The sequence below is a fragment of the Furipterus horrens genome, unplaced genomic scaffold (assembly GCF_987537825.1).
Source record: "Furipterus horrens unplaced genomic scaffold, mFurHor1.1.pri manual_scaffold_3, whole genome shotgun sequence".
NCBI lineage: Eukaryota > Metazoa > Chordata > Mammalia > Chiroptera > Furipteridae > Furipterus > Furipterus horrens.
The window spans coordinates 189,520,826-189,537,526 of NW_028327173.1; the positions used below are offsets into that span (position 1 = coordinate 189,520,826).

At 37.1% G+C, this 16,701-nt stretch overlaps 1 protein-coding gene across 11 annotated transcripts in view; it reads right to left on the reverse strand.

Annotated features, from left to right (window-relative positions):
- NUMB (NUMB endocytic adaptor protein) overlaps positions 1–16,701 on the reverse strand; it is a 136,452-nt gene that overhangs the window by 74,636 nt on the left and 45,115 nt on the right. For all 11 annotated transcript variants that reach the window (XM_090271106.1, XM_090271108.1, XM_090271112.1 and 8 more), the window contains one exon: positions 14,164–14,299. The gene's annotated coding sequence lies outside the window, so the exon portion shown is untranslated. The remainder of the gene's footprint in view (positions 1–14,163; positions 14,300–16,701) is intronic.

Genomic DNA, 16,701 nt, shown 5'->3' on the forward strand with positions numbered 1-16,701 from the left:
TCTCTCAGTGGAATCTGTTTAAAAGGCCCATGTGGTCCTAGAACAAAGAAAAACCTACCCACTCTGGGAACCACCACCAGGGCAACAGCTGGAGGGGTGCCAGTTGCATATGGGAAGTGGGAGAAGTTACTGGAAAAGGGGTGAGTGCCGAGCAAGCCTCCAGCAACCAGGCAGTGGCATTGTCCCCTCTGCGATTCCTCCCCTACATACAGAGCCACAAAGTAGTAAAGTGGGTTGCCCTGCCCTGGCGAATACAACTTAACAGGTGTGCCAAGACAGGGAGTCAAATGAAAGAACAGAACAAAACCCCTGAAATAAAACCTAAACAAAACAGAGATAGCCAACCTATCAGATGCAGAGTTCAAAACACTGGTGATAAGAATGCTCAGAGAACTCACTGAGTACTGCAAAAGGAAAAGGGAAGAAATGAAGGCTACATTAAGTGAAATAAAGTAAAATCCACAAGGAACCAACAGTGAAGGGAAGGAAGTCAGGGTTCGAATCAATAAATGGAATGTAAGGAAAAAATAAAAGAGTCAACCAGAACAGAATAAAAAAACAAGAATTCAAAAAAAAAAAAGAAAAGAAAAATAAGAAGACTCTGGGACATCTCCAAAAATGTCAACATCCAAATCATAAGGAGAAGAAGAGAAAGAACAAGAAATTGACAACTGTTTAGAAAAAATAATGAAGGAAAATGTCCCTAATTTGGCAAAGAAAATAGACATACAAGTCCAGAAAGCACAGAGTCCCAAACAATTCGGTTCCAAAAAGGACCACACCAAGACATAATAATTAAAATGCCAAAGGTTCACGATAAACAGAGAGTCTTAAAAGGAGCAAGAGAAAAGAGGAGAGTTACCTACAAAGGAGTTCCCATAAAACTATCAGCTGATTTCTCCAAAGAAACTTTGCAGGCAAAAAGAGGCTGGCAAGAAGTATTCAAAGTGATGAAAAGCAATGACCTACAACCAAGATTACGCTATCTAGTCGTCGTCGTCGGCGGCGGCGGCGGCAGCCGTCCCTCTCGAGAGACGATGGTGTAGCTTCTTAAGAGTCTATCTGCACCGCCGAGAATGGTTGTGCAGTCCGACTCGGGAGTGACACAGTATCTGTCTCCTCCCGTGTTGAATCGACATCTTGCGATGACGCTGGAGTGTCCTCTCCAGTGAAGCTGAAGCTACAGAGCCTGGGCAGGGTGATATGGAGGGTCTGCTGTTGCCCATGCAGCAGACCCCCCCTCTCTTCGCAGCTGAAGGGTCCAAGGGAAAGACGGAGTCAATACAGCTTGGTTTCAGGTGCGCCGCAGGAGTTGCCGGTGTTGACTACAACGTCAAACCGCCTTAGGGACTCCGGCTCTGGATTTTCTGTCGGGGTTTACTCCCTTAGCCTTTCCCCCTGAAGAGGTATGCCGCAAGGCAGCGGAGGTTTTTTGGAGTCAGAGTTTTCCTTCTCTGATGTGCCCTGACTGGAAGATCGAACCAGCGACACTTAGCTCGTAGGACGACGCTCAACCCACTGAGCCAAACCAGCCAAGGGCACGCTATCTAGTAAAGCTATCATTTTAGAATGGAAGGGCAGATAAGTGCTTCCCAGACAAGGTAGAGTTAAAGGAGTTCATCATCACCAAGCCCTTATTATATGAAATGTTAAAGAGACTTATTTAAGAAGAAGATCAGAACCACAAACATTAAAATGACAACAAGCTCACAACTATTAACTACTGAATCTAAAAAACAAAAACAAACTAAGCAAACAACCAGAACAGGAACAGAATCATAGGTATGGAGATCTGGAAGATTATCAGCTGGGAGAAGGAATGGGGAGAATTGGAGAAATGATGCAGGGATTAAGAAGCATAATTGGGAGGAACAAAATAGACAGGGGGAAGTTAAGAATAGTATAGGAAATGGAGAAGCCAAAGAACATCCACGCAGAACCCATGGACATGAACTAAGGGGGGCACTGCTGAGGGAAAGGGGGTACCAGTAGAGGGGGCCAAAGGGTGAAAATTGGGACCACTGTAACAGCATAATCAATGAAATATACTTTAAAAAAAACTGTTGAACTGGAAAAGATAGTATTTAACACATGAGAAAATTCAGATTCAGAGATATTAAATAAATGATGCAAAATCGCACAGCTAATAAACAGGGTGACATTTAAACTCAGGTTTATCTGAATCTAAAGCCAATGTTCCGTGTTGTTGTTAATCAACCTCAATACCTAATTTAAAGCTTTGCCTATTTGTACTGAATAACTAACTAGGTAAAAAAAATAACTCTGCCTTTAGACAGAAGGTGAATTAGAGTCAGACCAACGATCTGATCAGAATTGGAAGAAACAAGAAAAAAGATAAGAAATCCTTAACAAGGCTTACAAAGCTTGGCATGATTTAACCAATGCCTATCAAGTCATCCCTACTGGCCTTCTTGGATGCCTTAAACCTCCTGTGCTTCTTTTCACCACAAGGTCACAAATCCATAGTTCTCAGAACCTCTTGCTCTTCCCTAAGTTAATTCCATTCATCCTTCAGAGCTCTGCTCAAATATCACTTCTTCAAGATAGCTGTCCTTGCCACCTCTTCTTGCCTGAATTAATCTCTATAATAAGCTCATAATATCCTATACTTCTACTTTACTTATCATAATATAAATAAACATGTACTTAATACTTCTCTTCCCTACAAGAATAAAACTTGCATGAGGGCTGGATCCTCATATGTCAAGTTCAGAGCAATAATATATGCTTAAAATTATTTATATTGTTCATTATAAATTATTAATAATATTATTTAATAAGTGACTCAATAATAAGTAAAGACAGCCATTACAAATTGTATCAGATCAATTCTCTTGGAAAGAAAAACTATAAAGACTGGATTAAAAAACAAAATAAATAAAGAAGGCAAGCTAAAATACCAGAGAAAAAGGAAATGCAGGGTTAATGTGAGAAGCTAAAATACCAGAGAAAAAGGAAATGCAGAGTTAAGTCTGACAGTTTCCACTACTTTTTCTTTCTGAGGCAACTAGCTGCAGACTAGAGCTTCTGGCAGTGTCACAGGGCTGCAAAGACAGAAATTAGAGTTCAGGGCTTAGCGGGACAGGTAGGATTTGAGGGGCTAAGATTCCAGAGAAAAAGCAAGCACAGAAAAGTTGAGTCTGGACTTCTGATACTGCTTTTGCCTTCATGGTATTTACTGAATCCTAACGTGCATGGGGGCAAGAAGGCCAAAAGTTAAGCAAAGTGCCTATTTTGAAGCAAAAAATGGTAAGCAAAACTTTTGGTAGTCTCACAGTGCTAGAAAAAGAAAAATTACAGTTCAGGGCCTGCCAAGAAGGAAAGGCCCTGGCAAACACCCCAGGATTTCATTTGATACTTCTGAAAGACAACACTCTTAGAGTAAAAGGAAACTGGATTTAAATCAGCCCTTAAGAAGCCTAAAACAAAGACCCAAGTCATCTTATGCTATATTGGATCAAGGTCATCTGGTCCTACTTTTAACTACCACCAGAAGAAAATTAAATCCTCTCTAGAGAACAATATCATCATCAAGACCCTCTATAATTTCTTATACACAATGTCTGACATTGATTATTTTAAATTACCAGGAATGCTATGAGACAGGACCAAGTGACAAAAAAGCCAAGAAAAAAAGCAGACAACAGAAAAATACCAAAGGGAATCCAGATATTGTAATTATCAGACACAGGCTTTAAAATAACTGTGATTAATATGTTCAGGAAAATAGATGACAAGATGAGAATTTCACCAGGGAACTGGAATCTATAAAAACAAATTTAAAATAATTAACTTGAAATTCTAGAAGTAAAAAATATATAATATGAAATAAACAGATGCTTGTAATAGCAGGTTAGACACTAAATGAACTAGAAAACAGGTCAATAGAAGTTATCCAAATGAAGGACAGGAAAAAAAAGATGGAAAATAGAAAAAAGTTCATGACACATATGGGATACAAGAGAAAGATCTAACATAACAGATATTGAAAATTCCAGAAGAAAGCGCGTGAAAGAGTGGGGCAGAAGCAATATCAAAACAAATACCCCAAACCTGACAAAAGACACCAAGCTAAGGATGCAAATGTGACTTTGCTAGAGGTGGAATCTATTTCTCTATCTCTTGAATTTGGGCTGGCCATGGGACTTGCTTTGACAAATAGGGCATTAGAAAATGTTAGCAGAGACTAGAGGGATTTGTCTTTTCTTGATACTCTTAGAACTCTGAGCCATCAGGTGAATGAATCTATCTGCTGGGAAGGCCATGTAGAAAACAAACTCCTCACCCTTACCCAGGCCGAAGCCCTGCCAAACAACAAACATATGAGTGAGGTTATTTTATGCCATCTGGCTACTGCCAAACCACTATGAGACCACAGAGATCAATATAACCCAAGCCAAACGGCCAATCCACATAATCATGAGCTATTAAGTGATTGATTTTAAGCCACTAAGCTTTTATGAAGCAAAACCTAGCTGATACAGAACTAATATATGTAAATGCTTCCCAAACAAGAGGTTGACTTTGCTTTCCAGGAGTCACACAGCAATGTCTGGAGACATTTCTGATTGCCACAACTGGGTGGAGGCTACTGGCATCTAGTGAGTAGAGAGCCAGGGATGCTACTAAACATCCGACAAGTCCTCCACAACAAAAAATTCTCCAGCCCAAAATGTCCACAGTGCCAAGATTGGGAAACTATGAAGTAAATAAAGCAGGATAGAATGAGGCCGCCTTTAGAACAATCCTATTCAACATAACTTTCTGCAATGATGAAACTATTCAATATCTGTAGTCACATCTGGCTAGTAAGCACTTGAAATGTAATTAATTTGACAGAGCAACTGGAGTTTTTATTTTATTCCATTTTAATTAATTTAAATTTAAATAGACATATGGCGAGTGGCTTCTCTATTGGACAGCACAGCTCTAAAATTTAGATGCTAGAAATACTGAGAATAGTGAAACTTAGGATGAATAACAGTGGTAACAATTAATTTTGATAAAGTTAAGGCCTATGGACACTTGCTACAAATGAATAACCCAAACACTCTTCTTTGTTTCAGTACCTATAAAGTCTAAAATGTCTATGTTCTGATAAAATAAACTGAAAAAAATTTAAATAAGTTTACCATATCTTGCAAAAAACAATTATTCATGAAATGCTGGCTGATAACCTTACCTAGAGGGCTTTTCTAGATTATTAGCATGAAAGCCCTAGGAATCCCCCCCCCCTTTTTTTTTTAAAGTTTAAAGTGACTTAAGAACTGCTGCATTTTAGAGGCTTTAGAGTTGTACCAAATGAATAGTCTTTAATAATCAAGTCATTTCAGGTAATTAAATATTCTTTCACTATCCTTTCTTACCCTCTTCTCTCCCAGCCCCCCCTCGCCCCACCCCATTCACCACAAGAAAAGGAAGGAGCTGATCCAATGCTGGTACAATTCCACAGACTTTTTTTTTTAACTTGTCAGCATTAAGTAGGTCAGTTTTCTGCTCTAGTGGGTGTTTGGCAATAGGTTTTCTTACTAGAATGCAGCGGCTCCTCTGCCTGGTAAGCACATACCACAAAATAAAAAAGACTTTGAATAACTCTCCTAAGGGAAGAACAGGCTGCCTGATCTCTAGAAGAAAACCCCTGAGTCTTAAGTAAATACCACCAGGAAATTCTGACAGAAAACAAAACGAAGAAGAAATAAAGAAGATTCCAATTCAAAAGTTGTTCTATATAGTAAAGTCTAGAGATATTAAAGGTCCTCAGAACCCACAAAAATTTTGTTGGGATTCTGAAAATGTGCTCAGCCCAATTCTAATCACTGAGATTATAATTTTTTTTAAAAAGTACTAAAGGACATACAATCTATCAGAAGTTTTGTTAAGAATTCTAATACAAGAAACTTGCCACTAAAACTAAAATTCCAGAAAGCTAAAATTCCTTATAAGCTATGATTTCCCTTAAAATATTTTTTTAAGTCAGAAATAACTTAAAACCTTTAATAACTGTATTATAGCAGAAAGCAAATTTGATAGTTTATTTGAATAAATGGCATACATAATTAAGTCATTGTTATTTCTTTAAAAAATCAGTATTGTTTCTCTACTGTGGGTCTGACAACTCAAGTTTTACATTTTTAATCCTTTGTTGAAGCAAGTATTAAAAAAGAAATTTAACAGGTACACATTCAGCCAATTAATTTCTCGCATCAGATCAAAAGTTCCTGCAGGGGCAAATTAATATCCTCTATTAATATCAAATAAAAGAAAGGTTGAAACAACATATTTACTGGATTTGTTTTCCAGAAAATTCCAAGAATTTTGACATATCCCAGAAGAATAAAATGTAAATCTTACCTACCAGATCACTAATTGATGTAACTATAGAACACACTTAACCTCACTAGAAATAAATTACATAAAAAAATGTGTTGTGACCAATATTCACATTGCTATAAGTTGACATTCAGTTTACCATACTGCACTCGCTGTTAAGAAGCAAAATATTTAGAAATATAGAAAATTTCAGATATTAACTCCAGAAAAAAAAAAAGAAGATTGAATCAGGGAGATATCTGGACTCTGAATTGCACACATGTAAGCCCAGGAGGGCCATCCTTGAATGATAACCCAAGCCTTCAAGAGTTGATAACATACATCAAAACAAAAGCCCTGAAACATTAAGACTACTGTTCAAAAAATTAATAATGTTTATATCCTTAGCTTGATAATGATACTGGAATTCTTATACAAAATAATTTGCTTTCATTAAATAAATGTGTATTAAAGTATAAAGCCCTTTCCTTAGAAGATGCACACTTAAGGTAAAGTATCATAATGTCTGCAACTTTCAAGTGGTTGACAGAAAAAAGAATACACATATTAGAAATACATAAAGCAAGTATAGCAAAATATTTAATATTGAATTATCAGTGGGAGATACATAGATATTCAATGTACTACTCTTTCAACATACTTGTATTTGAATTGTTTCATAATAAAAAATTGTAATTAATGTTAATTGCCTGGTGTGGGTATTTCAGTATAGCTATGTAAGATGTAACCATTGGGGGAAACTGGGTGAAGGCAATATGGAACCTCTCTGTCCTCTTTTTACAACCTCCTGTTAATCTACAATTATAACAATAAAATGTTAAAATAAAAATGTTGGGCCCCAGCCAGGTGGCTCAGTTGGTTGGAGCATTGTCCTATGCATCAAAAGGTTGCAGTTTGATCCCTAGTCAGGGCACATTCCTAAATTGGGGGTTTGATCCCCAGTCAGGATGCACACAGGAAGCAACTGATCGATGTTTCTCACATGAATGTTTCCTCCCTCCCCCTTTCTCTTTCTAAAATAAATAAGAACATATCCTTGGGTTAGGATGTTTAAAAATCTACTCATTAAAAAAAATGTTGGGAAGACTTCCAGTTTAGTAGTAAACACATACCTCCCTTTATCTTCCACTGAACTATAAAATCAGAACAGAATGCATGAACAGCTATTTGAGGACTCTGAAAAAGTATTACAGGTGGATCCAGAATTCAAAGTATCACCAAATTTGCTGTGAATTTACCATTTTTTCCCTTCAGTATCCCAACCCCCACCCCAGCCTGAACTCAGCACAACCCAAAACCCAGAAGTGAGCATTACAGTGCAGGAGAGATACAGGAGAAACCCTCTCGCTTTGGCTCAAGGACCAAAAAAAGGAACTCCTAAGGCTCAGGGAACGTGGGGGATATTTTTTCACTCTTCCTTCTCTCCAAACTCTCACGTCCCAGTCCTCAGGCCTCCCGTGTTGGGCGTAGCAGCAATAGCACCACCAAGAGTGACTGGAAACGGAAAGCCTCCAGGAGTGAAAATTCTTCCTCTCCACTCAGTGGAGCTGTGCCTCCAAGTGGGCAGACCAAACGTCATTGTTTTCTTCCTTCCTCTTCTGTCTTCAGGAAAGTCATTCCATAAAGTTGTTTATGAACTTCTAAGTTCATCCTCAATCTGTGTAGGTATGGATGTGATGCTAAGTAATACAATAAAAACTTTGAAAACTGTGATAATGGGTAAACTTACACCCAGATTTCAAACAGTCCAGAGTGAACACATATGGGACAGATCTGAACAGCACTGATAAAGCTCGAAAAACTGAATTAACACAGAAACCACAATCCATTGAAGGCTAAAACAAAAATACAACATTTGCCATGGAATGTAAAGAAAACTTAGAACCTCATTACACAGTACTCAAAATATCCAGGATACAAACCAAAATTACTCACATGAGAACTCAACACCAGGAAGACAAATAAGCCAATTAAAAAAATGGGCAAAGGGTCCTGGCTAGTGTGGCTCAGTGGATTGAGTGTCAGCCTGTGAACCAAAAGGTCGCCAGTTCGAATCCCAGTCATGGCACCTGCCTGGGTTGCAGGGCAGGTCCCCAGTTGGGGGTGTATGAGAGGCAACCAACCACACATTGATGTTTCTCTCCCTCTCTTTCTCCCTCCCTTCTCCTCCCTAAAAATAAATAAAAATATTTTTAGAACAAATTAAAAATTAAAAATGGGCAAAGGACCTGAACAGACACCTCTCCAAGGAGGACATACAGATGTCTCATATACATATGAAAAGATACTCAACATCACTAGCCATCAGAGAGATGCAAATTAAAACCACAATGAAATGCCACCTCACACCTCTCAGAATGGCCATTATTAACAAATCAACGAACAGCAAGTGCTGGCGAGGATGTGGAGAAAAGAGAACCCTTGTGCACTGTTGGTGGGAATGGAAACTGGTGCAGCCACTGTGGAAAACAGTATGGAATTTCCTCAAAAAATTAAAAATGGAACTGCCTTTTGAACCAGCGATTCCATTGCTGGGAACATATGCCAAGAATCCTGAATCACCAACTCAAAAGAACTCATGCACCCTATGTTCATAGCAGTGCAATTTAGAAACAGCCCAAGTGCCTATCAGTAAATTAGTGGATCAAAACACTGTGGTGCACTTACACAATGGAATATTACACAGCAGAAAGGAAGAATAAACTCCTACCTTTTGGACAGCATAGGTGAAACTAGAGAACATTATACTAAGTGAAATAAGCCAAGCTGGTGAAAGACAAATATCATATGATCTCACCTATAAAAGGAATCTAATGAACAAAATAAACTAATGAACAGAGGCATGGAAACATGGAATAGACTGAAAGTGACCAGAGGGGAGAGAGAAGGAGTATTATGGTGGAAAGAAGGGGAAGGGACTAGACAAAGAACTTGTATGAATGACCCACAGACATGGACAACAGTGTGGGAATTGACTGTGGGAGCTGGCGGGGCAGGGGGAGGTTGGGATGGGCAGAGGAGGACAAAGGGGAAAAAAACTGGGACAACTATAATAGAAAAACAATAGAAAATAAATATTCCAGTGTTGGTGAAACTTCACCCACAGGGGATTAGGCCAAGAAGACATTAACAGACTCTCCATTTCAAAAGTGTTCATCATCACTCTGGAATAATAAATAAGTTGAATAAAAAAAAAAAAAGACACCAAGGAAGAGATAAGCTTAGATATTGGAACTATCTGACAAGGGCTTTAAAGCAGCTATTGTGTACCTTAACCACGTTTGAATAAATATTAAATTAGAAATCATCAGTAAAAAAATGAACACACAAAGAACAAAATAGAAATTTTAAAACTGAAAGACAATAACCAAAATGTAAGTCATAAGACTCTTGAAGAAAACACAGGGGAAGAGTTTCATGACATTAGATTTGGGGATGATTACTTGAATATGACACCAAAAGCAAAGACAACAAAGTAAAACTACATAAACTGAACTACATCAAAATTTAAAACTTTTGTTCATCAAAGGACACAATTAACAGAGTAAAAAGGCAACCCAGAGAAGGCAAGAAAATGTTTGCAAATCTTCATTCAGATAAGGGGTTAATATCCAAAACTCCTACAGCTCAACAACAACAAAACAAACAATTCAATTGGAAAATGGGCAAAGGACTGACCCTGGCCAAATAACTCAGTTGGTTAGAGGCTCATCCATGCCAAGGATGCGTGTTTGATCCCTGGTCAGACCACATAGGAGAATCAACCAATGAATGCATAAATAAATGGACAACAAATAGACATTTCTCTCCCTGATTTAAAAAATTAAAATATGTATATATATAAAGAAAACGGGCAAAGGACTCGAATAGACATTCTCCAAAGAAGATAAACAAGTAGCCAGCAAGTACATGAAAAGATGCCCAGATGCTCAATATCACTAATCATTAGGGAAAGCACAATGAGATACCACCTCACACTCATCAGGATGGCTATTACTGAAAAATAAATAAATAAAAATATAAAATAATAACTGTTGGTGATGATATGGAGGAACTGGGGCCCTGTGAACTGTTGACAGGAATGTAAAATGGTGCGGCCACTATGGAAAACAGTATGGCAGTTACTCAAAAATTAAACATAAAATTACTATATGATCCAGCGATTCTACGTGAGAGTATATATACCCAAAATAATTGAAAGCTGAGACTCAAAGAGATATTTCTACACCCATGTTCATTAACAGTATTATTCACCATAGCCAAAAGGTAGAAGCACCCCAAGTGTCCAAAGGATGAATGGATAAATAAAATGTGGAACTAGTATAAATAACCCATGGACATGGGCAATGGGGTAGGGAATGACTGTGGAAGAAGGGGTTGGCTGGGTTGAGGGGGGGAGCAATGTGGGAAAAAGTGGGACAACTGTAACAGAAAAACAATAAAAATAAAAATTTAAAACTGTAAAAAAAAAGGGGAGGTACACACACACATCACATATATATGTATATACACACACAATGGAATATTATTTAGCCTTAAAAATGAACAAAATTCTGAACATGTTACAATATGGATGGTCCTTGAGGACATTATGCAAAGTGAAATAAGCCAGAAACAAAAAGACAAATACTGTATGATTCCACTTCCATGAGGTACCTAATCAAATTCATAGACAGAAAGAAGAATGCTGGTTGCCAGGAGATAGAGGAGGGGGAAATAGGGAGGTGTAGGTTAGTGATTACAGTGTTTCAATTATGTAAGATGGAACGTTTTGGAGACTGGTTGCAAACAATGTGAATGCACTTAACATTACTGACTTGTACACTTACAAATAGTTAATATGGTAAATTTTATGCTATGCTAATCACTTACCACAAATTTTAAATATTTTTGTTAAACATTTCATACACAAAAGGTACTATACCTGTTAACAATGGGGAAGGGGGATGACATGTACTAGGAGCAAGTCACACAACTCCCATTCTGCCAAAAATATTGTTCAACTGAGAATTATTATAATTCTAGAAATAAGAATCTCGCCAAAATATAATAGTAAGTAGAACCACTAACCCCAAAGAACTATAATTTCTGCCTTGAAAAATTACTCAAAACTATTTTTGCATTAAAAAAAATTTCTTAATCCTCACCTGAAGACAGTATTTTTTAGGATTGTATTTGTTTATTTATTTATTTTCAAAGAGACCGGAAGGGAGAAAAAGAGGGAGAGAAACATGGATGTGTGCTGAAACATCAATCAATTGCCTCTCATATGCCCCCACCTGGGTACCTGGCTCACAACCCAGGCATGTGCTCTGACTGGGAATCGAACTGGTGAGCTTTTGGTTGACAGGCCAGTGCTCAGTCCACTGAGAGAGCCACACCAGCCAGGGCAGGGCATTTTTTCCTTGCTCTTTTTTAGAGGAAAGGAGAGAAAGAAACATGGATGAGAGAAAAGCATCAATCAGTTGCTTCCCATGTATGCCCTGTCCAGGGATCATAGCATCTGGAATGCAGATCACATTTGCACTCACCGGCGCCCAGAGAGGGGAACAAACCCGCAAGTTATTGGTTACAGGTTACAGGAAGTTGCTCCAACTGACTGAGTCACATTCTCCAGGGCTTTTTTTGCATTTAAAAGAACAGTTACATAGTTTCTTATCTTTACAAGAGAACCTCCTTCCAGGGATTGAATAAAGTGCCACAGACTAACCACCACTACATTTGCAATGTCTATAATGTGTTTTTGGAGTTTTTATTGTTGTTTGTTTTAGCTTCAATCAGAAAGCAGTAACTCACTCACTTAAGGAATTTTGATCCCCTCAAACACAGGCCTTGTACAAGGAAGGCAAGATAAAGCAGTGAACAAATGTAGAAAAGACAGTTTACCTACTCAGACTTCTTAAAAGCAAAAGTGGGCTAAAAAAAAAAAAAAACTCTTAAAACAGAAAAGGCAAGTTAAATCACTTAAAAAGTTTTGTATATGTTTGTATATATGTGATTATATTTTGTTACTTAAGATACAATATTTTACACTACCTATAATCATTATTCCCAATCTATGTTTACTGGGAAACATCCCATTTTGTTTTCAAATGCCAAAATACTAAAACAAAAAACAAAAAAGCACAGCTTTCCCAATTATTGTATCTTCTCAACTAAAATATATTGTTTCACAAGCTCAGTCAATTCTGACTATTTCACAGTTGAGGGGAAACTTCTGAGGTTACCTCTAGTATCACAATATCTAGTTCAATCATTTTCCACTGCAAAATATTTATCTACCTGTGAGTAGTGCGGAAAGAGTACAGAACCAACTCTGCTTCATTAGGCTCATATGCTGCAAATCACCTAGGAATGGGAAAGTATCTAGACAGCAAGAAGATGTTCTGGGTCTAACAGATAATGAGACGCTCCCTAGAGCTTATTTCCCACCTATATACTGAACGGACCAATACCCCCATTATATCCCATTATATCCAGAAATTAAATACCAGCTCTATTCAAACCTGCCACAGTCAATTTATATCACTGGTGAGAGTGATCAACAAGATAATCAAATATTGGCAGTACCTTCTCATATCTATCATATGTATTGGAAACCAGTTTCCAATTCTCAAATTAATACAAACAAGAAAAAAAAGAACACAAATAGGCTTTGAACTAAAATAACTAGCATTTTCTCAAAAACAAAAACCCCGAATTACAAATCTTATTTTGCATCTTGTTTATAAGATTTTGTCTCTCCTTCTGATTATAGCAGTATGCTTCTTATTGATACAAAAAAAAAAAAATTCAAAATCTATTTCATTTCCTCCTATTTAGGCATCTTATTTTCAATATCATACTCTATTAGACAAGAACACACAAAATTCTTATTGGGCTCATACACCATAATTTCCAGTAAATGCTTCTCTTTTTCATATATTACACACATGTTATTTATATTCTTTATCTTAAAAGTAATACACACTGTGGCAGATTACATTTCCCAAAGATAGCTACAATGGCAGATGCCATCCCACAGCTCTTCTTATAATGTGATGTTGATACTCCTTCTCTTCAAGTGGTGAGGTCTAAGTCCACCTCCTCCTCTGAACCTGGGTGGACTTTTATAACTACCTCAACCAATAGAAGAGAGCAGAGTAATACTATGTGAATTTCAAAACTAAGTCAAATATGCCATGCAACTTCGCCTTGCTCTCTTCTCTTGGAACCCAGCCACCATGCTGTGAGGAAACCAAGCAGCCAAAAGGCGAGGTCATGTGTAGGTGTCTGGCAGACAGCCCAGGCTGCCGTCCTTGCCAATAACTCGCATTAACCACCAGACACTTGAGAGAGCAAGGCTTCAGATGATTCCAGCTCCTAGCCCTTGAAACCACCCCTACACTTCCAGCTACCCCGCTGAACACCACACGATGACAGAGTCAAACTGTCCCCACCAAATGAGCCTTGCCCAAATTACAGATACATGAGCAAAACAAATAATTGGCATGTTTTAAACCACTAAGTTTGGGGTGGTTTGTTATGCAACAATAGATAACTAACACATACTCATGAAAACACTTTGGAAAATGTACAAAACAGAAACAAAAAATGTAATTACCCTAATTTCACCATTGTTAGCATTTTGACACATATTTTACAATCAAGAAACTGTTTTGCCCACCCACCTAAGATTTCAACTGGCTTGTTTTTACCAGGATAAAGAGTTAAATGATTAAAGGCATTTAACTGTTTGCATCTAACAAGAAATACAAAGGAAGAATGTTAGCATCCATTCTATTTTTAATGCTTACTCTCTCTTTCACTTACCTGTCCTAAGAGAGGTGTCTAAGGATGGCTGGCCGGTCCACCAATATTCCAATCTATGGCTGTAGATCAAAATCTCTGGTTGCAAGAGTAGCTGCACTGTCCCTCTTCCCTGGAAGAAGCTGCTTAAGGCCCAAATCTGAAATTTCCAAGGAAAGAAAGTGCTAAGTATAGACATCTTCTTTCATTCACTTATAATAACATCTCTACAACTAAATAGGGGCTGACAGAGTGGATTAAGATTACATGGATGTGAATGAACAGGCTTCACTAAAAATGGATTTGGGTAATGTGGATTCAAGTTCCAGCTCTACTTCTTACTAGCTATATGATCTCAGTTAAAGAACAAATTCTCTGTGCCTAAGTCTCATCATGTGATGAAGATTGAGGGGACATCATCAAAACTTTGGGCTGGGAGTCAGAAGACCTTGTTCTAAACTCAGTTATCATTCTGCCTTGCTGTAAGGACTTTGATACTTCTCTGGGCTCAGAAACATCATCTCTAAAAGGAGTGGGTTGCATTAGATAATGGTTTCTGAAATCTAATCCTTGAACAGGTGCCAGCCATGACAAAGCATGGTATAAAGTTACAATTGTGCTTACTATGAGATAGCCTTTCCTACTTTTTTGGTGTCAAAATGAGATGATGTGATAAATAGTAGTTGTTTTTTAAATACTCTAAAGAGTCTAAATCAAAAGCTTGTAGCCCTATGCAAACGATCTAAAATTCTTATTAGAAATTCTGGTGCCTATATGATTGACATGAGCTCTAAAATTCCTTCCACTTCTAACATTCTGCTTATTCATTCACTACTCAGAATATATATGAAAAAGGGTGATATGTCCCAAAGAAAATTAGTTAAAAACTGGAAGACATTAGAAATTTATTTTGTATGGACATCTACTTTCAGATAATAATGTTAAAAAAAAAAACCCCACAGAATAAGAAAAGCTGAATTTCATGTCCAGTAAATGCTTTGCAAAATATATTATTAGCCAACACTGTGTTTCACTTCATTTCTTCATTGCCCTGATTCTAAAACAGACTATAATGCTTTTGATGTTTTACTTTCAGTTTTAACAGGTGTGTTAAAAGACAACTAAATACATACAAAAAAACCATAGAGAAATAACAACAGGTATAGCAAATGCTACTCAAATATGCCAGAAATTGCACTGGGTATGTTACTGGTGATAACACCTAACATGTATTTGATCATGAGTCTATATAATTAAAGCAATATTTAGGCTTTGTCCATGATTACATTTCACATATTATATTCTGCCTCCATTACAGCAAAATAAACTAAAAAAATTTCCTTACTATATGGTAACTCTCTTCAAGGAAACCAACAATTCAATGATACTAAAACATGGAACCATAATAAATAATGAGTATTAGTAGTAACTTTTCAGTGTTTGGATCGGTGCAGGCTAGTTACTATATAAAAGAAGAAATATGAGTACACAGTATTACTAAAATAGTACCAGAAGAAAAAAAATGTAAATTTCTAAAAACACAATTAGAAACACTAGCATTGTGAATTCAAAGAACTAAATAAAAGGCTGTTGGTTCAAAAATTTTCCCCTATGGATAAATGCTCAATACCACTGGACATTTTACACCATCTGCAAAATTAAGAGTCTTCTGCTAATACTTATGAACATAAATGAATTCCCAGGTTGTTTACGTTCCAAATAGCTACCAATGGAAGAACAGATAAGAGAAGAATAACTTATGCACATTTAAGCTTTATTCAGACCTTGAAAACAAAAAAATTTGACATACTTTCCACAGAAAATATGCCTATGAATGATATATTATTTATTCTTTAAAAACAGCACTTGTTTGTAATTTTTTAAACTAGAATCACTATGTTAGAATAAATATAAACAGAGGAGGAAATTTTAATTACAAATTAAATCCTAGTCAACATTTAACTTTTAAATTCTGTTTATCTAACTAGATATTTACTTTCATCATACCTGATGACTCTCATCTTTTTCACTTTCTAGTGTCTTTTCAAAGTTTTCAAACCTATCCACTATCCAAGTTCAATTCTGGATGCCATTCAAAAATAGGTGTTTATACTCCCTCTTAATATATGAATGAACAGTAATAGCTTTTATAATTTCATTTCACCAAGGCCAAGTGGGATATGCTGCTCACAACTCCAAACCTGTGCTGCTCCATGACTCCAAACTACTCTTCTCAAAATGACAGCAGGCTATTCTTCTTTCTTCTTAATTATATACTCATTCCTTGCTACCAAAGTGTGGTTAACAAACCGGTAGCATAGCCATCACCTGGGAGCTTGTAATAAATACAGAATTTCAGGCCTTACTGTAGGTCCACTGAATGAGAATTTGCATTTTAACAAGATCCTCAGGTGATTCATACACAGAAAAAATTTTGAGAGGCACTGTCCTACCTAGTTCACTCATTCAGGGTCCCCTCCTCCTGTTCTACAATTCTTCTTTTGCTGTTTGGCATTTAAGGGATCAGATCCTTTTTCCTTTGAGTGTATTAAAACCCACCAA